The 13,257-nt window shown below is 46.1% G+C and overlaps 6 non-coding genes across 6 annotated transcripts; all 6 read left to right on the top strand.

Annotated features, from left to right (window-relative positions):
• Window positions 1–1,348: 1,348 nt before the first annotated feature.
• On the top strand, window positions 1,349–1,539 carry LOC130326979 (U2 spliceosomal RNA). Its single transcript, XR_008871496.1, has one exon. It is a non-coding gene; the product is annotated as a U2 spliceosomal RNA (small nuclear RNA).
• Window positions 1,540–3,629: 2,090 nt separating this feature from the next.
• On the top strand, window positions 3,630–3,820 carry LOC130326910 (U2 spliceosomal RNA). The gene has a single exon (XR_008871441.1). It is a non-coding gene; the product is annotated as a U2 spliceosomal RNA (small nuclear RNA).
• A 2,088-nt stretch (window positions 3,821–5,908) lies between these two features.
• LOC130326978 (U2 spliceosomal RNA) lies at window positions 5,909–6,099 on the top strand. Its single transcript, XR_008871495.1, has one exon. It is a non-coding gene; the product is annotated as a U2 spliceosomal RNA (small nuclear RNA).
• Window positions 6,100–8,201: 2,102 nt separating this feature from the next.
• On the top strand, window positions 8,202–8,392 carry LOC130326976 (U2 spliceosomal RNA). The gene has a single exon (XR_008871494.1). It is a non-coding gene; the product is annotated as a U2 spliceosomal RNA (small nuclear RNA).
• Window positions 8,393–10,484: 2,092 nt separating this feature from the next.
• On the top strand, window positions 10,485–10,675 carry LOC130326975 (U2 spliceosomal RNA). Its single transcript, XR_008871493.1, has one exon. It is a non-coding gene; the product is annotated as a U2 spliceosomal RNA (small nuclear RNA).
• Window positions 10,676–12,767: 2,092 nt separating this feature from the next.
• On the top strand, window positions 12,768–12,958 carry LOC130326974 (U2 spliceosomal RNA). The gene has a single exon (XR_008871492.1). It is a non-coding gene; the product is annotated as a U2 spliceosomal RNA (small nuclear RNA).
• The last annotated feature ends 299 nt before the right edge of the window (window positions 12,959–13,257 follow it).

The following is a 13,257-nucleotide window of genomic DNA, read 5'->3' as shown; positions in this document are numbered from 1 at the left end:
TGTATCTAAACCTGCTCCAACATGGACTGACATTCTGGCCTACTTTCAGCCGATGCGACTTGTCTGTCGCTGAACAGTCGCTTTTTATGTATTCAGCACCTATGTATAATGTTGTAAAAATGCTCTAGAAGCTAAAGTCACAGAAATGTCACACATATTTGGCCTGCGACTTTCTGTGCGACAAATTCAGACAGGAAAAATCAGTATAAATCCTTAGAAAATTATCCCCCAGTGTCTCCATCTGCTGGCGGTATTGAATAAGCATTGCTGCACTGATGGGGTATGCATTAGACGAAAAAAAAAGAAGAAAAAGAAGAATAATACGCCCAGAAAAGAGGCGAAAAGGAGAAAAACGTAAAAAAACGTGAAAAAAAAGTAAGAGGAAGAGAAGGGAAAAAAAGGTGGAAATGGGTTTAAAAGTGATTTCGGCGGAGAAATATATATATATATATATATATATATATATATATATATACGCGCACACACACACATATATATAAACGTATTCTCCGTTGAGATATTGCAGCCGCTGCTGTGTCCAGGCCCAGGAGCCTTAGCACTGTGCTGTGATGTCACTCAATACCACTGACATCACTAGGTGTAAACAACATCTCTCCTTTGCTGTGTATGTGACTATGGAGCTGTTTGGTGATGTCGTCTATTATGGCCTTCATAGAAGCAACAGGAGATTGTTGCATCCATCTAGAACCCTCAGAACTACAGTGCTATGATGTCACTCACTTCCACAGGCCTTGCAGAGTGTAAACAACAACAACCCAGCTTTGTTGTGTATGTAACCATAGGGATTTGTGATGTCACCTAGAACCTTCACAGCAGCGACAGCTTTATGAGGAGCATCAGCACTGCTCTGCCTGAGCAGAACCATCACCGCCATAGGTTGTCAAATAACCCGGGTTTAACCCACACAGGTAAGTCCAATGGGGTGCAGGCATGTCCTCTATGCTTACAGCTTCCCGTGGGTGTTGGTTTGATACCGTTTGGGGACAGCCAAGGAGGCATCTGCAGGCAACAAAGGTAGGTGTGTGCTTGTGTGTGTGTTTCCTATGCAGATCCTAAGCCCAGTGTCACATGCAAGTAGGAGGAGTAAGAAGGGTTCCTGGCAAATCCGGGTTATGGATTGCATTTAAAAAGGCCCCGTGGGAGTGCAATGGGCCCCTGTCTTGCTGCTTAGCAATAATGGTATGGGTTTAGGTTCTGCTGTGTGTACTGGTGGTTGACTGCCCCCCAGCCCAGAGTGTGCATGGAAAATTGTCTGGCAGCCTCCCTGACAGCAAGCAGTGATAGTGCCCATGAAGGGCACCTTGTTGGGCCCGCCCCTTTCACGGTTATCGCTTCTCGGCCTTTTGGCTAAGATCAAGTGTAGTATCTGTTCTTATCAGTTTAATATCTGATACGTCCCCTATCTGGGGACCATATATTAAATGGATTTTTGAGAACGGGGGCCGATTTCGAAGCTTGCTTCCGTCGCCCTATGCATTGACCCGATATGGCAGTATCTTCGGGTACAGTGCACCACCCCCTTACAGGGTTAAAAAGAAAGATTCCTACTTTCATTGCTACCTGCTTGCTGGCTAGCCAGCTAGCCAGCCCTGTGGGCCTTGCTGCTGCTGCAGCCAAAAAACAAAAGGTGGTGCTGCTGCTGCTTCTGCTGCTTCTGCTTCTGCTTGTGTCTGGCCGCTGTTGGAGCGTCCAGGCACAGGACTTCTGCTGCTGCTGACTAAATGGCCTCCTTAATTGGATCATTTGAGTAGCCAGCACACCTGTGCAGGTAGGGCATGACATGATAGGCAGCTGCCTTGATAGCGGGTGGGTGCTGAATGTTCCTAATTGACAAAATAAGATTAATGCTTATGAAGAAATATAAAATCTCATCCCTTCCCCAATATCGCGCCACACCCCTACCCCTTAATTCCCTGGTTGAACTTGATGGACATATGTCTTTTTTCGACCGTACTAACTATGTAACTATGTAACATAACATGGGGGGGGGGGGGGGGTCTCCTGGCTGTTCACACAGGTGTGTCATTGCTGTACATTGACCATGCATTGCTTCTGTGGTATTGCAAAGGCAAAGACAAATGCTTCCAGCCATCCATTGCACTAATGGATTGGTCATCAGCTGGCTGTCTATGTCCCGCATCAATATAGACCAAAGTACAGAGGGTTAGGCTATGCTATTGTGCACCTACCTGATGCATCAGAAGGTGCGAGGCCCTTGCTAAATTCTGTGCACAGACTTTGAGATCTATACTTTAGACTGTATCTAAACCTGCTCCAACATGGACTGACATTCTGGCCTACTTTCAGCCGATGCGACTTGTCTGTCGCTGAACAGTCGCTTTTTATGTATTCAGCACCTATGTATAATGTTGTAAAAATGCTCTAGAAGCTAAAGTCGCAGAAATGTCACACATATTTGGCCTGCAACTTTCTGTGCGACAAATTCAGACAGGAAAAATCAGTATAAATCCTTAGAAAATTATCCCCCAGTGTCTCCATCTGCTGGCGGTATTGAATAAGCATTGCTGCACTGATGGGGTATGCATTAGACGAAAAAAAAAGAAGAAAAAGAAGAATAATACGCCCAGAAAAGAGGCGAAAAGGAGAAAAACGTAAAAAAACGTGAAAAAAAAGTAAGAGGAAGAGAAGGGAAAAAAAGGTGGAAATGGGTTTAAAAGTGATTTCGGCGGAGAAATATATATATATATATATATATATATATATATATATATATACGCGCACACACACACATATATATAAACGTATTCTCCGTTGAGATATTGCAGCCGCTGCTGTGTCCAGGCCCAGGAGCCTTAGCACTGTGCTGTGATGTCACTCAATACCACTGACATCACTAGGTGTAAACAACATCTCTCCTTTGCTGTGTATGTGACTATGGAGCTGTTTGGTGATGTCGTCTATTATGGCCTTCATAGAAGCAACAGGAGATTGTTGCATCCATCTAGAACCCTCAGAACTACAGTGCTATGATGTCACTCACTTCCACAGGCCTTGCAGAGTGTAAACAACAACAACCCAGCTTTGTTGTGTATGTAACCATAGGGATTTGTGATGTCACCTAGAACCTTCACAGCAGCGACAGCTTTATGAGGAGCATCAGCACTGCTCTGCCTGAGCAGAACCATCACCGCCATAGGTTGTCAAATAACCCGGGTTTAACCCACACAGGTAAGTCCAATGGGGTGCAGGCATGTCCTCTATGCTTACAGCTTCCCGTGGGTGTTGGTTTGATACCGTTTGGGGACAGCCAAGGAGGCATCTGCAGGCAACAAAGGTAGGTGTGTGCTTGTGTGTGTGTTTCCTATGCAGATCCTAAGCCCAGTGTCACATGCAAGTAGGAGGAGTAAGAAGGGTTCCTGGCAAATCCGGGTTATGGATTGCATTTAAAAAGGCCCCTTGGGAGTGCAATGGGCCCCTGTCTTGCTGCTTAGCAATAATGGTATGGGTTTAGGTTCTGCTGTGTGTACTGGTGGTTGACTGCCCCCCAGCCCAGAGTGCGCATGGAAAATTGTCTGGCAGCCTCCCTGACAGCAAGCAGTGATAGTGCCCATGAAGGGCACCTTGTTGGGCCCGCCCCTTTCACGGTTATCGCTTCTCGGCCTTTTGGCTAAGATCAAGTGTAGTATCTGTTCTTATCAGTTTAATATCTGATACGTCCCCTATCTGGGGACCATATATTAAATGGATTTTTGAGAACGGGGGCCGATTTCGAAGCTTGCTTCCGTCGCCCTATGCATTGACCCAATATGGCAGTATCTTCGGGTACAGTGCACCACCCCCTTACAGGGTTAAAAAGAAAGATTCCTACTTTCATTGCTACCTGCTTGCTGGCTAGCCAGCTAGCCAGCCCTGTGGGCCTTGCTGCTGCTGCAGCCAAAAAACAAAAGGTGGTGCTGCTGCTGCTTCTGCTGCTTCTGCTTCTGCTTGTGTCTGGCCGCTGTTGGAGCGTCCAGGCACAGGACTTCTGCTGCTGCTGACTAAATGGCCTCCTTAATTGGATCATTTGAGTAGCCAGCACACCTGTGCAGGTAGGGCATGACATGATAGGCAGCTGCCTTGATAGCGGGTGGGTGCTGAATGTTCCTAATTGACAAAATAAGATTAATGCTTATGAAGAAATATAAAATCTCATCCCTTCCCCAATATCGCGCCACACCCCTACCCCTTAATTCCCTGGTTGAACTTGATGGACATATGTCTTTTTTCGACCGTACTAACTATGTAACTATGTAACATAACATGGGGGGGGGGGGGGTCTCCTGGCTGTTCACACAGGTGTGTCTTGCTGTACATTGACCATGCATTGCTTCTGTGGTATTGCAAAGGCAAAGACAAATGCTTCCAGCCATCCATTGCACTAATGGATTGGTCATCAGCTGGCTGTCTATGTCCCGCATCAATATAGACCAAAGTACAGAGGGTTAGGCTATGCTATTGTGCACCTACCTGATGCATCAGAAGGTGCGAGGCCCTTGCTAAATTCTGTGCACAGACTTTGAGATCTATACTTTAGACTGTATCTAAACCTGCTCCAACATGGACTGACATTCTGGCCTACTTTCAGCCGATGCGACTTGTCTGTCGCTGAACAGTCGCTTTTTATGTATTCAGCACCTATGTATAATGTTGTAAAAATGCTCTAGAAGCTAAAGTCGCAGAAATGTCACACATATTTGGCCTGCAACTTTCTGTGCGACAAATTCAGACAGGAAAAATCAGTATAAATCCTTAGAAAATTATCCCCCAGTGTCTCCATCTGCTGGCGGTATTGAATAAGCATTGCTGCACTGATGGGGTATGCATTAGACGAAAAAAAAGAAGAAAAAGAAGAATAATACGCCCAGAAAAGAGGCGAAAAGGAGAAAAACGTAAAAAAACGTGAAAAAAAAGTAAGAGGAAGAGAAGGGAAAAAAAGGTGGAAATGGGTTTAAAAGTGATTTCGGCGGAGAAATATATATATATATATATATATATATATATATATATATATATACGCGCACACACACACATATATATAAACGTATTCTCCGTTGAGATATTGCAGCCGCTGCTGTGTCCAGGCCCAGGAGCCTTAGCACTGTGCTGTGATGTCACTCAATACCACTGACATCACTAGGTGTAAACAACATCTCTCCTTTGCTGTGTATGTGACTATGGAGCTGTTTGGTGATGTCGTCTATTATGGCCTTCATAGAAGCAACAGGAGATTGTTGCATCCATCTAGAACCCTCAGAACTACAGTGCTATGATGTCACTCACTTCCACAGGCCTTGCAGAGTGTAAACAACAACAACCCAGCTTTGTTGTGTATGTAACCATAGGGATTTGTGATGTCACCTAGAACCTTCACAGCAGCGACAGCTTTATGAGGAGCATCAGCACTGCTCTGCCTGAGCAGAACCATCACCGCCATAGGTTGTCAAATAACCCGGGTTTAACCCACACAGGTAAGTCCAATGGGGTGCAGGCATGTCCTCTATGCTTACAGCTTCCCGTGGGTGTTGGTTTGATACCGTTTGGGGACAGCCAAGGAGGCATCTGCAGGCAACAAAGGTAGGTGTGTGCTTGTGTGTGTGTTTCCTATGCAGATCCTAAGCCCAGTGTCACATGCAAGTAGGAGTAGTAAGAAGGGTTCCTGGCAAATCCGGGTTATGGATTGCATTTAAAAAGGCCCCGTGGGAGTGCAATGGGCCCCTGTCTTGCTGCTTAGCAATAATGGTATGGGTTTAGGTTCTGCTGTGTGTACTGGTGGTTGACTGCCCCCCAGCCCAGAGTGTGCATGGAAAATTGTCTGGCAGCCTCCCTGACAGCAAGCAGTGATAGTGCCCATGAAGGGCACCTTGTTGGGCCCGCCCCTTTCACGGTTATCGCTTCTCGGCCTTTTGGCTAAGATCAAGTGTAGTATCTGTTCTTATCAGTTTAATATCTGATACGTCCCCTATCTGGGGACCATATATTAAATGGATTTTTGAGAACGGGGGCCGATTTCGAAGCTTGCTTCCGTCGCCCTATGCATTGACCCGATATGGCAGTATCTTCGGGTACAGTGCACCACCCCCTTACAGGGTTAAAAAGAAAGATTCCTACTTTCATTGCTACCTGCTTGCTGGCTAGCCAGCTAGCCAGCCCTGTGGGCCTTGCTGCTGCTGCAGCCAAAAAACAAAAGGTGGTGCTGCTGCTGCTTCTGCTGCTTCTGCTTCTGCTTGTGTCTGGCCGCTGTTGGAGCGTCCAGGCACAGGACTTCTGCTGCTGCTGACTAAATGGCCTCCTTAATTGGATCATTTGAGTAGCCAGCACACCTGTGCAGGTAGGGCATGACATGATAGGCAGCTGCCTTGATAGCGGGTGGGTGCTGAATGTTCCTAATTGACAAAATAAGATTAATGCTTATGAAGAAATATAAAATCTCATCCCTTCCCCAATATCGCGCCACACCCCTACCCCTTAATTCCCTGGTTGAACTTGATGGACATATGTCTTTTTTCGACCGTACTAACTATGTAACTATGTAACATAACATGGGGGGGGGGGGGGGTCTCCTGGCTGTTCACACAGGTGTGTCATTGCTGTACATTGACCATGCATTGCTTCTGTGGTATTGCAAAGGCAAAGACAAATGCTTCCAGCCATCCATTGCACTAATGGATTGGTCATCAGCTGGCTGTCTATGTCCCGCATCAATATAGACCAAAGTACAGAGGGTTAGGCTATGCTATTGTGCACCTACCTGATGCATCAGAAGGTGCGAGGCCCTTGCTAAATTCTGTGCACAGACTTTGAGATCTATACTTTAGACTGTATCTAAACCTGCTCCAACATGGACTGACATTCTGGCCTACTTTCAGCCGATGCGACTTGTCTGTCGCTGAACAGTCGCTTTTTATGTATTCAGCACCTATGTATAATGTTGTAAAAATGCTCTAGAAGCTAAAGTCGCAGAAATGTCACACATATTTGGCCTGCAACTTTCTGTGCGACAAATTCAGACAGGAAAAATCAGTATAAATCCTTAGAAAATTATCCCCCAGTGTCTCCATCTGCTGGCGGTATTGAATAAGCATTGCTGCACTGATGGGGTATGCATTAGACGAAAAAAAAGAAGAAAAAGAAGAATAATACGCCCAGAAAAGAGGCGAAAAGGAGAAAAACGTAAAAAAACGTGAAAAAAAAGTAAGAGGAAGAGAAGGGAAAAAAAGGTGGAAATGGGTTTAAAAGTGATTTCGGCGGAGAAATATATATATATATATATATATATATATATATATATATATATATATATATATATACGCGCACACACACACATATATATAAACGTATTCTCCGTTGAGATATTGCAGCCGCTGCTGTGTCCAGGCCCAGGAGCCTTAGCACTGTGCTGTGATGTCACTCAATACCACTGACATCACTAGGTGTAAACAACATCTCTCCTTTGCTGTGTATGTGACTATGGAGCTGTTTGGTGATGTCGTCTATTATGGCCTTCATAGAAGCAACAGGAGATTGTTGCATCCATCTAGAACCCTCAGAACTACAGTGCTATGATGTCACTCACTTCCACAGGCCTTGCAGAGTGTAAACAACAACAACCCAGCTTTGTTGTGTATGTAACCATAGGGATTTGTGATGTCACCTAGAACCTTCACAGCAGCGACAGCATTATGAGGAGCATCAGCACTGCTCTGCCTGAGCAGAACCATCACCGCCATAGGTTGTCAAATAACCCGGGTTTAACCCACACAGGTAAGTCCAATGGGGTGCAGGCATGTCCTCTATGCTTACAGCTTCCCGTGGGTGTTGGTTTGATACCGTTTGGGGACAGCCAAGGAGGCATCTGCAGGCAACAAAGGTAGGTGTGTGCTTGTGTGTGTGTTTCCTATGCAGATCCTAAGCCCAGTGTCACATGCAAGTAGGAGGAGTAAGAAGGGTTCCTGGCAAATCCGGGTTATGGATTGCATTTAAAAAGGCCCCGTGGGAGTGCAATGGGCCCCTGTCTTGCAGCTTAGCAATAATGGTATGGGTTTAGGTTCTGCTGTGTGTACTGGTGGTTGACTGCCCCCCAGCCCAGAGTGTGCATGGAAAATTGTCTGGCAGCCTCCCTGACAGCAAGCAGTGATAGTGCCCATGAAGGGCACCTTGTTGGGCCCGCCCCTTTCACGGTTATCGCTTCTCGGCCTTTTGGCTAAGATCAAGTGTAGTATCTGTTCTTATCAGTTTAATATCTGATACGTCCCCTATCTGGGGACCATATATTAAATGGATTTTTGAGAACGGGGGCCGATTTCGAAGCTTGCTTCCGTCGCCCTATGCATTGACCCGATATGGCAGTATCTTCGGGTACAGTGCACCACCCCCTTACAGGGTTAAAAAGAAAGATTCCTACTTTCATTGCTACTTGCTTGCTGGCTAGCCAGCTAGCCAGCCCTGTGGGCCTTGCTGCTGCTGCAGCCAAAAAACAAAAGGTGGTGCTGCTGCTGCTTCTGCTGCTTCTGCTTCTGCTTGTGTCTGGCCGCTGTTGGAGCATCCAGGCACAGGACTTCTGCTGCTGCTGACTAAATGGCCTCCTTAATTGGATCATTTGAGTAGCCAGCACACCTGTGCAGGTAGGGCATGACATGATAGGCAGCTGCCTTGATAGCGGGTGGGTGCTGAATGTTCCTAATTGACAAAATAAGATTAATGCTTATGAAGAAATATAAAATCTCATCCCTTCCCCAATATCGCGCCACACCCCTACCCCTTAATTCCCTGGTTGAACTTGATGGACATATGTCTTTTTTCGACCGTACTAACTATGTAACTATGTAACATAACATGGGGGGGGGGGGGTCTCCTGGCTGTTCACACAGGTGTGTCATTGCTGTACATTGACCATGCATTGCTTCTGTGGTATTGCAAAGGCAAAGACAAATGCTTCCAGCCATCCATTGCACTAATGGATTGGTCATCAGCTGGCTGTCTATGTCCCGCATCAATATAGACCAAAGTACAGAGGGTTAGGCTATGCTATTGTGCACCTACCTGATGCATCAGAAGGTGCGAGGCCCTTGCTAAATTCTGTGCACAGACTTTGAGATCTATACTTTAGACTGTATCTAAACCTGCTCCAACATGGACTGACATTCTGGCCTACTTTCAGCCGATGCGACTTGTCTGTCGCTGAACAGTCGCTTTTTATGTATTCAGCACCTATGTATAATGTTGTAAAAATGCTCTAGAAGCTAAAGTCGCAGAAATGTCACACATATTTGGCCTGCAACTTTCTGTGCGACAAATTCAGACAGGAAAAATCAGTATAAATCCTTAGAAAATTATCCCCCAGTGTCTCCATCTGCTGGCGGTATTGAATAAGCATTGCTGCACTGATGGGGTATGCATTAGACGAAAAAAAAGAAGAAAAAGAAGAATAATACGCCCAGAAAAGAGGCGAAAAGGAGAAAAACGTAAAAAAACGTGAAAAAAAAGTAAGAGGAAGAGAAGGGAAAAAAAGGTGGACATGGGTTTAAAAGTGATTTCGGCGGAGAAATATATATATATATATATATATATATATATATATATATATATATATACGCGCACACACACACATATATATAAACGTATTCTCCGTTGAGATATTGCAGCCGCTGCTGTGTCCAGGCCCAGGAGCCTTAGCACTGTGCTGTGATGTCACTCAATACCACTGACATCACTAGGTGTAAACAACATCTCTCCTTTGCTGTGTATGCGACTATGGAGCTGTTTGGTGATGTCGTCTATTATGGCCTTCATAGAAGCAACAGGAGATTGTTGCATCCATCTAGAACCCTCAGAACTACAGTGCTATGATGTCACTCACTTCCACAGGCCTTGCAGAGTGTAAACAACAACAACCCAGCTTTGTTGTGTATGTAACCATAGGGATTTGTGATGTCACCTAGAACCTTCACAGCAGCGACAGCTTTATGAGGAGCATCAGCACTGCTCTGCCTGAGCAGAACCATCACCGCCATAGGTTGTCAAATAACCCGGGTTTAACCCACACAGGTAAGTCCAATGGGGTGCAGGCATGTCCTCTATGCTTACAGCTTCCCGTGGGTGTTGGTTTGATACCGTTTGGGGACAGCCAAGGAGGCATCTGCAGGCAACAAAGGTAGGTGTGTGTTTGTGTGTGTGTTTCCTATGCAGATCCTAAGCCCAGTGTCACATGCAAGTAGGAGGAGTAAGAAGGGTTCCTGGCAAATCCGGGTTATGGATTGCATTTAAAAAGGCCCCGTGGGAGTGCAATGGGCCCCTGTCTTGCTGCTTAGCAATAATGGTATGGGTTTAGGTTCTGCTGTGTGTACTGGTGGTTGACTGCCCCCCAGCCCAGAGTGTGCATGGAAAATTGTCTGGCAGCCTCCCTGACAGCAAGCAGTGATAGTGCCCATGAAGGGCACCTTGTTGGGCCCGCCCCTTTCACGGTTATCGCTTCTCGGCCTTTTGGCTAAGATCAAGTGTAGTATCTGTTCTTATCAGTTTAATATCTGATACGTCCCCTATCTGGGGACCATATATTAAATGGATTTTTGAGAACGGGGGCCGATTTCGAAGCTTGCTTCCGTCGCCCTATGCATTGACCCGATATGGCAGTATCTTCGGGTACAGTGCACCACCCCCTTACAGGGTTAAAAAGAAAGATTCCTACTTTCATTGCTACCTGCTTGCTGGCTAGCCAGCTAGCCAGCCCTGTGGGCCTTGCTGCTGCTGCAGCCAAAAAACAAAAGGTGGTGCTGCTGCTGCTTCTGCTGCTGCTGCTTCTGCTTGTGTCTGGCCGCTGTTGGAGCGTCCAGGCACAGGACTTCTGCTGCTGCTGACTAAATGGCCTCCTTAATTGGATCATTTGAGTAGCCAGCACACCTGTGCAGGTAGGGCATGACATGATAGGCAGCTGCCTTGATAGCGGGTGGGTGCTGAATGTTCCTAATTGACAAAATAAGATTAATGCTTATGAAGAAATATAAAATCTCATCCCTTCCCCAATATCGCGCCACACCCCTACCCCTTAATTCCCTGGTTGAACTTGATGGACATATGTCTTTTTTCGACCGTACTAACTATGTAACTATGTAACATAACATGGGGGGGGGGGGGTGTCTCCTGGCTGTTCACACAGGTGTGTCATTGCTGTACATTGACCATGCATTGCTTCTGTGGTATTGCAAAGGCAAAGACAAATGCTTCCAGCCATCCATTGCACTAATGGATTGGTCATCAGCTGGCTGTCTATGTCCCGCATCAATATAGACCAAAGTACAGAGGGTTAGGCTATGCTATTGTGCACCTACCTGATGCATCAGAAGGTGCGAGGCCCTTGCTAAATTCTGTGCACAGACTTTGAGATCTATACTTTAGACTGTATCTAAACCTGCTCCAACATGGACTGACATTCTGGCCTACTTTCAGCCGATGCGACTTGTCTGTCGCTGAACAGTCGCTTTTTATGTATTCAGCACCTATGTATAATGTTGTAAAAATGCTCTAGAAGCTAAAGTCGCAGAAATGTCACACATATTTGGCCTGCAACTTTCTGTGCGACAAATTCAGACAGGAAAAATCAGTATAAATCCTTAGAAAATTATCCCCCAGTGTCTCCATCTGCTGGCGGTATTGAATAAGCATTGCTGCACTGATGGGGTATGCATTAGACGAAAAAAAAGAAGAAAAAGAAGAATAATACGCCCAGAAAAGAGGCGAAAAGGAGAAAAACGTAAAAAAACGTGAAAAAAAAGTAAGAGGAAGAGAAGGGAAAAAAAGGTGGAAATGGGTTTAAAAGTGATTTCGGCGGAGAAATATATATATATATATATATATATATATATATATATATATATATACGCGCACACACACACATATATATAAACGTATTCTCCGTTGAGATATTGCAGCCGCTGCTGTGTCCAGGCCCAGGAGCCTTAGCACTGTGCTGTGATGTCACTCAATACCACTGACATCACTAGGTGTAAACAACATCTCTCCTTTGCTGTGTATGTGACTATGGAGCTGTTTGGTGATGTCGTCTATTATGGCCTTCATAGAAGCAACAGGAGATTGTTGCATCCATCTAGAACCCTCAGAACTACAGTGCTATGATGTCACTCACTTCCACAGGCCTTGCAGAGTGTAAACAACAACAACCCAGCTTTGTTGTGTATGTAACCATAGGGATTTGTGATGTCACCTAGAACCTTCACAGCAGCGACAGCTTTATGAGGAGCATCAGCACTGCTCTGCCTGAGCAGAACCATCACCGCCATAGGTTGTCAAATAACCCGGGTTTAACCCACACAGGTAAGTCCAATGGGGTGCAGGCATGTCCTCTATGCTTACAGCTTCCCGTGGGTGTTGGTTTGATACCGTTTGGGGACAGCCAAGGAGGCATCTGCAGGCAACAAAGGTAGGTGTGTGCTTGTGTGTGTGTTTCCTATGCAGATCCTAAGCCCAGTGTCACATGCAAGTAGGAGGAGTAAGAAGGGTTCCTGGCAAATCCGGGTTATGGATTGCATTTAAAAAGGCCCCGTGGGAGTGCAATGGGCCCCTGTCTTGCTGCTTAGCAATAATGGTATGGGTTTAGGTTCTGCTGTGTGTACTGGTGGTTGACTGCCCCCCAGCCCAGAGTGTGCATGGAAAATTGTCTGGCAGCCTCCCTGACAGCAAGCAGTAATAGTGCCCATGAAGGGCACCTTGTTGGGCCCGCCCCTTTCACGGTTATCGCTTCTCGGCCTTTTGGCTAAGATCAAGTGTAGTATCTGTTCTTATCAGTTTAATATCTGATACGTCCCCTATCTGGGGACCATATATTAAATGGATTTTTGAGAACGGGGGCCGATTTCGAAGCTTGCTTCCGTCGCCCTATGCATTGACCCGATATGGCAGTATCTTCGGGTACAGTGCACCACCCCCTTACAGGGTTAAAAAGAAAGATTCCTACTTTCATTGCTACCTGCTTGCTGGCTAGCCAGCTAGCCAGCCCTGTGGGCCTTGCTGCTGCTGCAGCCAAAAAACAAAAGGTGGTGCTGCTGCTGCTTCTGCTGCTTCTGCTTCTGCTTGTGTCTGGCCGCTGTTGGAGCGTCCAGGCACAGGACTTCTGCTGCTGCTGACTAAATGGCCTCCTTAATTGGATCATTTGAGTAGCCAGCACACCTGTGCAGGTAGGGCATGACATGATAGGAGGCTGCCTTGATAGCGGGTGGGTGCTGA

The sequence above is a fragment of the Hyla sarda genome, unplaced genomic scaffold (genome assembly GCF_029499605.1).
Source record: "Hyla sarda isolate aHylSar1 unplaced genomic scaffold, aHylSar1.hap1 scaffold_289, whole genome shotgun sequence".
Taxonomy (NCBI): Eukaryota; Metazoa; Chordata; class Amphibia; order Anura; family Hylidae; genus Hyla; species Hyla sarda.
Note: the sequence above shows the minus strand (reverse complement) of the source record. Positions and strands in the feature narration are given on the sequence as shown.